We start from the raw sequence: 7,467 nt of genomic DNA, 5'->3' as shown, positions 1-7,467 counted from the left end.
TAATTATGTACATAATTAATCACTACTATTATAAATTATAAATAAAAATACTTTTTTTAAATGCCACGTTTTTAATGAAGTGAATGTTAAATTTATATCTAACAAAAGTTTATTTAAAATCAAATTATCAAAAACATATACCTTTACCGCAGCACAACTGGAGAATAAAAAAATTAATATTTGTCTGTTTGGTTTGGAACTATTTTTTTTGTTTAAAAACTTTATATTTAATTAAAATTAGTTTGATTGGTTACTTAGGTTTGCTGCTAAAGTTACATTAAGTATACACTACATATTTAAGTATACGCTGTATTCAATGTCCTCTGAAGAAGATTTTCTTGTTACGGAGAAATAATTAACTTGCATAAATAATTAAAATATAGCATCAGAAATATTCATTTTGATCCATTTTTAAACGTTCAATGAATAGTGAAATAGGTCCACCATATCAATTAGTTTGTTTATTTTATGTATTTAAGATTTTGTCTAATTTGTGTCTTTGTTTCAGGTTAATATCTTTCTAGGAGAAGTAGTAAGTAAAGCAAGTGTGCAAGTAAGTGTAGTAATAGACTTGAGTGTCCCGGACCTAGATTCCACCTCTACAACAATTACGCGGTGAACACAGCGGTTCTAACATTGCAAATACCCAATTACGCCACATACAAACAGAACACTCAGGCACTAGTCCGAAGTTGACATTTCCCATTAGCAGCTGTTGATGTAACGTTAGATTAGATGTGACATTCTATGAAACAATTGGTACGACACTTGACATTGTGTTTAGTTTAATTTATAATTAACTGTATCCTGACAAGCAAAAAGCAATAATTTTTATAATTACAAGGAAAATTATTCAGGCTATGGATGGATATTTTAATGATAAACTGTGTTCAGTGAGTGTGAACTGCTGCCATTTTGTATCAGATCAAGGTTTTGGTAATCACTATTTTAAAGAAAGAAATTGTGTTCAGTTTTCTGTATAATATAACAAAATGTAGATGATTTTTTTAACTTAATATACTCTTGAGGGTTAACATTTCCTTTTGGATTTGGCTTAAGACACAAGGTCGAAGTTTACGTTACATAATGTTAAGGCTACTGCTGTTTCCCACCATTTTCAGAGGAAATGCAAAACTGTGAACAAGACCTACAAAGACGATCTAGCATTCAAGCCAGTGTCTTTATTCCGAAAATGTAAAAACCTAAAAAGTTTGATTGATTTTACAATACAACCTTCAATACATTAGACGCATACAGACAGTTGATAAGTAACGTTTGGTATATGTAAAGAAAGATAAAAGTCTGACCGAGTGTTAAGTTAAAACGTTCGGATTTCTGTTACTGAAACATTCGTTTTGCATTGACGTTTCACGCTTATAATCGCGCGTGCCTCCGAGACTACGGCTGAACCTAACTATAATGGTTGTCCAACACGAAGCCGCATTGGCTCCACCTCTAGTAGTTATAGTTAGGTTTAATGAGTGCAGAACTTCATTATTTCACAGAGTGAATATTATCAATGTTTCTACCTATACATATATATGTGTGTTTTATAGGTAGTTCAATTAAAAAGACGGTGAACCACGGATAGCAAATGTTTATTGCTTATACAATGTATTAGTTTGTAATTGTTCATGAGGGTTCTTTTCTCATCACATTACCATGGATGAATTGTTGTAATATAACGTTGTAATATAACGTTAGAATTCTTGTCAAAACCTTAGGCAATTTGTACCTCTAGATTCAAGAGCGATCACGATATAAATATATAATTTATAGCAGAAGACTGTAAATCGCATGAAAGATACGTATACTTGAACACAACTGCACAGCCGTCACAATTGTACAAGGGTTGAACAACCCTTGAAACGTGACAGTATTGGGTTGTTCCACAAACCAATTACATAGAGCCCTGATGTTGCACTAAAGTTACATTCTAACTGAGAATCCATCAGTTTGCCTTATGAGCTTGTGGAACTGTCTGATTTTGACGTTCACGGTAGGCCTAGTTTTGTAACAAACTATGTTCTATTTTGTTACGTTTGTAGTAAGACTCTTTTTACTACGACAAGAAATAATTATTTAGGAAAAGCTCAAACAAGAACGAGAGCCTTTAAAAGCCGTCATCTCTTGCTTTGCTCAAGTAACGCTCGTAGAATCATCTCACGCTTTGTACTTTTCTCAAGTAATGTATACTTAGTGCTATTAGGGATGAATTGTATTCTTAAAGTCACTTAAATTACACTATGGTAAACCTTACACATAATCTGTATATTATATGTATATTATACTTATTTACAACTAGGCTCTAATAATAATATCAATTATCAATTATCAATTACTTAAGATGGGGACGCCACTATGTGCGTATTTTAACCCAAATATGAAGGATGAGTGTAGGATGAGTGGCGCGATCTTGTAGTCTTGTTAGTGACTAAGGCCGACATGTTCCTTAGACACAGCTGTTAATTAATAGCCCATACAGCTAATGGCAACTGAGGGACCTACAGTTTATAGTGGAATCCGAGCCACATTTTTTCCTTGTAATTTACGAATTGGTCTAATTATCAGGATAGTACTGCGGATAATCGTAGTACTCACTAGTGCGGACGTTATTCCACACCAGGGAGCATTGCATCCACAGTGCATCCCTATAAATATCCACAACCTCCTAGTAGCTGGATTACAGGACGACGCTACCCGTCCCAGTCTTTATATAAATACTGCGGTTCATGGATTTAGTTTTTATAAGTTTCAATTTAACAATGATTTCAAGCTTTATTTGATAAAATAGTAACTCTAAATACATAAATCAAACAATGCCAATGTAAAAAATAGCACCGAATAAGAGGTCATATTAAAACAGAAGTTTTGTTTGTTTGGAGGGTAAAAATAGATTATATCGTTGTTTGCGATGATTTAAATTACAATAGTCTAAACAAACAATCGACGTACAAATTCCCCATAAACTAACAATCTAATATACCGATTAGTATGTATAAATATAATATATTTCTTTTAATATTGAAATAAAACTTCCAAACTTGGGAAGACAAATAAAGCAGGATTCAATTCAAAGTGTTATTAGGATATATGAATATATTTCAAAACAAATTTTTAATAATTATTGTCATTATAAGTAGATTTACCACAAGACTTATATCCAATGTTCAAATCCACTTTAGAATTAAGAAGCCTTCTTTCAGCAGAAAATACAAATTACTTGGAATCCTCTTGCGGTTATATCGTTAAGTTCGCCGATCCCAAACCCTCCAACAGAAGATTGTTTTCTCAAGTGACGTTTAATAAACCGTATTGTTTCTTCTAAGAAAAGTAAACAATATTTTGTATGGTAAAAACTTTCGGGTTAAGTTTGTTTGTGTACATTTTTTCTACTAAGTTCCTACTACCCTATCTAAGTTCCTATTATCTTGATTAAATTTTTACTTTTGTTATTGCCAACTAAGCGTTATCTATTGTTCTTTTTGTTTGGTCCTTGTCATGATCACTGTTTGTTGACTTAGTTATTTACACTGCCCTTGTTATGTTCATATTTCAAATAGTTTATTCTCTTTACCTATTGCTTGTTGAGTCTTTTCCTCGTTGAACTTAAATTATTTATTGTTTAAATTCGAGTATTGCTCAGATGTTTTCTTGTTTATTTTTATTACCACTGTTTGATTTTCATAGATATAAGCTACTTTAAAATTACCTTTTGCTACTGTCTGCTTGATAGTTTCACTTTCATGTCTGCACTTTGTAAATTAATGTATTGTTTGTAAAATGGTTTTTACCGTTGAGAATGAATAAATAAACTTAAAGCATTCTTATAACCAAACAATTAGGTAGGTGGCCAAGCAAACGGAGAGACATTCGTTTATGGTTTTGAATAAATTATAAAAAAATTTAAAGAGTTATTACAAACTAGATTCCAGATTTCGATTAAGCATTTTTGGATTATGTTTAAAATTTATGTTTGTTCATTTTTAGTACGACTTTAACTAGTACACGAGGGAATAGCTCCTTGTACTCGTAGTTTAACCCTCAGTTTTGTTTACTTAGGTTTGGAAACGCATGAAAATCCTGACAAGCACATAGATTAAAATATTAAATATTAAAATATAGTTAAAATACTCAAATACGGGGGGTCCACATTTTAAATGATATTGATATTTAATTTTATTTGGTATTAGTTTGATTTTAAACGGAACATACAGGGTGTTTTTTTTTTGTTTTTTCTTTACTTGCATCTTTATTTATGTAAAAACCGCAATGGATAGAAATATGCAGTTTGCGGGAATCATCTATTGACGTAGGAGGCACATTTTTTTTAATTCTACGTTACATTCACATTCCCCCCATTCCCCCCTGCCCCAACTTATTTTTTTTAAATAGCAAGGTACCCCTTGTGACATATCAAATAAAAGAGCATGAAAAAAGAAAATGTTTGATGAAAAAAATTGAAAATCGGTTCATAAATTTGTGAGATATTCCCCCCTCCCACCCCCGGAACTTACTACTTAGATATTTATTTATAATAAAACTAAATCTTCTCTAACGGCACTACTTGAAGGGTTAAATTCTAAATCAACTCTCATGTCCCGTAATGAATAAGATTATACATTTATACTTTACAAGGTTAAGACCTTCTTCAATTATACACAGTTTGTTCAAGAAATTTGTTTTATAATTCTAAATTTGGGACCTTTAATGCTATTATGAGATATGGCTTTTTTACTATTGCTTAGTTATATTGGCCATAGGTGTAACTTTCAGCTGTTATGACACTGTATTGATAATAAGTCTGTAAAAATTATAGAGAATATTTTTGAAAACTCTGGGAATTCATTATTAAGGTCCTGCAATAACAGATGTACAAACATACTCTTGTATGGTATGTACGGGCATTATGATGTAAAGTTTATTCAGAGCTCCTGCAAAGAATTTAAGTAACATATGCATGGACCTTTTTTTTTAATAACGCATCAAATAAGCGCATTTAGTTTACTGAAAAAGAATCAACCCCTATAGTTAAATCTACTGGGATTGTATTAAAAAAAAAAAAAAAACACACACATTTTAACAACCGAGAAATTTCAAACGCTTTATAATACACTGAACCACTTGGGTTTATAGGGGTTTGATGATTGCCACGTGGTTTTTAGTGTAACTTGTAAAACGACATTCCGGCAGTACAAATGTGCTGCGGCGGGAGTGGAATATTTAGAGGGATTGACAATAAAAGTGGCGAGTCTCGTCCTGCAGCGCCATTCTCTCTACTGTCCAAGTGACTTCAGGCGTAACAACTACGGTCTGTACCCACAATGTGGGGTAATTACCATCCGCAGTGTGTATTTAGATTACTACACTTGAGTACTTTCATTTATCTAACATCCAAGTAACTAAACATATTTATATATTTGGACGCACCTGGATCTACCTAATGTATAAAATCTAATGCTTAGTAACTTGTAAGCATTAAACTAAATTAATGGAACGATTAACATAAATTTTCGTACACATATAGTCTTGGATTGGACAGTTGAATTTAAATACAAAGTTAAAACACACGTTTACCTTGTGATTGCTCCACAGTATGCTTCATTGAAATAACAGCAAAAAATGCAAACCACATAAAAACCAAAATAGATCACACATAAAAAAAAAACATCTAGCATCTTATCCGTATATAAAATTTAGCAGAACCGACCAAAAGGTTCTTGATGGAAATTTTTTTTTGAATTGAACTTACCTACAATGAAATTATTTTAACAATTTTGTTATTTCATTACATTAATCTCATAACAAATTGACTATTACTTGTCGGAATTATATTTATTACTCGCTTCAGTGGTTATATTGTTTAGCTTGTTTACTTTATAAACAATTAATTACTTTAGTTTAACTCTTTTTTTAATATCAGATTACGGTTTTCATACGATGAATAGTCTCATCGCCAGTAAATAAAATTTATTATTACAGAATAAAAGTATGTGGTAAATTAAAATATAAAGAAATCAGCCAAAATAAATAAAGAAGTCAAAACTATTGAGGAAAATTTATTGGTGTTAAGAGCAATTTATCATTAAGAGGTATAGCTTTTAATGTTTTTATACAAAAGGTGTTTTAGTGAATCTCACTACTTTTCAAACTTGTTGTCATTTGATAGGGAATTAAAAATGTTAAGTAAAAGTGTTTGAGCCATTTTTCATAAAATCAGCCGTTATTTTAGTACAATAGCACATGTACGGTGTTTTATAATTGAAAATAAACTGGTAGTAAAGAAAACAAAATTTGTATTTGATACTGATTATGGTAACGGTGTTTTATGGGGTAAAATTTGGGTTTTCTAATTTTACCCCTAAAAACATAAAATTACCCGATTTCTCTTTAAACCATTATAAGAAGCTTAAAAAACAAATAATTTCGTGGATTGTGTTTTACGGTTGTTGGCTATGCAGAAAAATCAAGAGCTTGTAAATTTAAAATGTCCATGTTATTTTATGGAGAATAAGTTAACTGTTGTAGTTTGCTGGTTTATGGATATATTTTGATCAAACTTGGAAAATTTGTTTATTTTTTACTAAACTATGTTTTACTACAAAACACACTTTATTACCTTTTGCTGTAGCAATAAACCTAGTAACTTGTCAAACATAATGTTATTTAAATAGATTTAACTGAAAATCAAATCAGGGAAATGGAAATTCGCTTTGTGTCATATGATGTGTTGTAATATGTTATTGTGGTTGTCATAGAGTGTTGACAGTAATTAAAAGCTTTAGGCTTGATCTTTCTTTCTTTGAAAGTTTTTTATTTTTATCTTTCTTTTCATAATGAACCTCAAAAGTAAGAACATTCTGTGTGTTATGTATATTCTCGCCGGGAGAGTACACGGACAGTGGAGTGGTATTAACCACAGAGTGGGGCCTCACGTGGACCGTTAAACATAAATTTCCCCTCGTCCCTAGTTTAGCCTCTTTTACTGCATGAAAACTTAAATATTTAAGTGTAAGCTTATTAAATGTTTACTAAAATATTCTGGGTTCAGTTTGATGATACACAAAAAAAAGGAGAAAGATTATTCGTAAAAATTGCTTAGAAAACAAAATTTTGTTGGTCTTCGTAAAAAGCATGATAAAATCTAAGAGGGCCAAGCCCTAAATGTAATGGACGTTTAGTTATCATTCGTCCCTCTGCTTCATCACAAGCTTTAACATGACACCATAATAATCGTGTAAGTGGGACGACTGAAAAATTAAGGCGTTAAAGAGGTGAAAAGTGTCGTATTGTGTATTAACATGTAAACAATTTCGAGTAATCATAATCTATTTTCAAACTTATCCTTTCTACGTTAGATTTAAATAAAGAGAGCAGCAGTTTTCTGTGAGGTTGTAAAATCAACAATTAATTGTCATCACCTTTTTATTTACGAAATCTATCTATATATTAATAGGCAAGCATGTT

Source organism: Macrosteles quadrilineatus, unplaced genomic scaffold (assembly GCF_028750875.1).
Source record: "Macrosteles quadrilineatus isolate MER2022 unplaced genomic scaffold, UCM_ALF_1.0 Scaffold_2__2_contigs__length_208266976, whole genome shotgun sequence".
Lineage (NCBI taxonomy): Eukaryota > Metazoa > Arthropoda > Insecta > Hemiptera > Cicadellidae > Macrosteles > Macrosteles quadrilineatus.
This window is presented reverse-complemented; position numbering follows the sequence as displayed.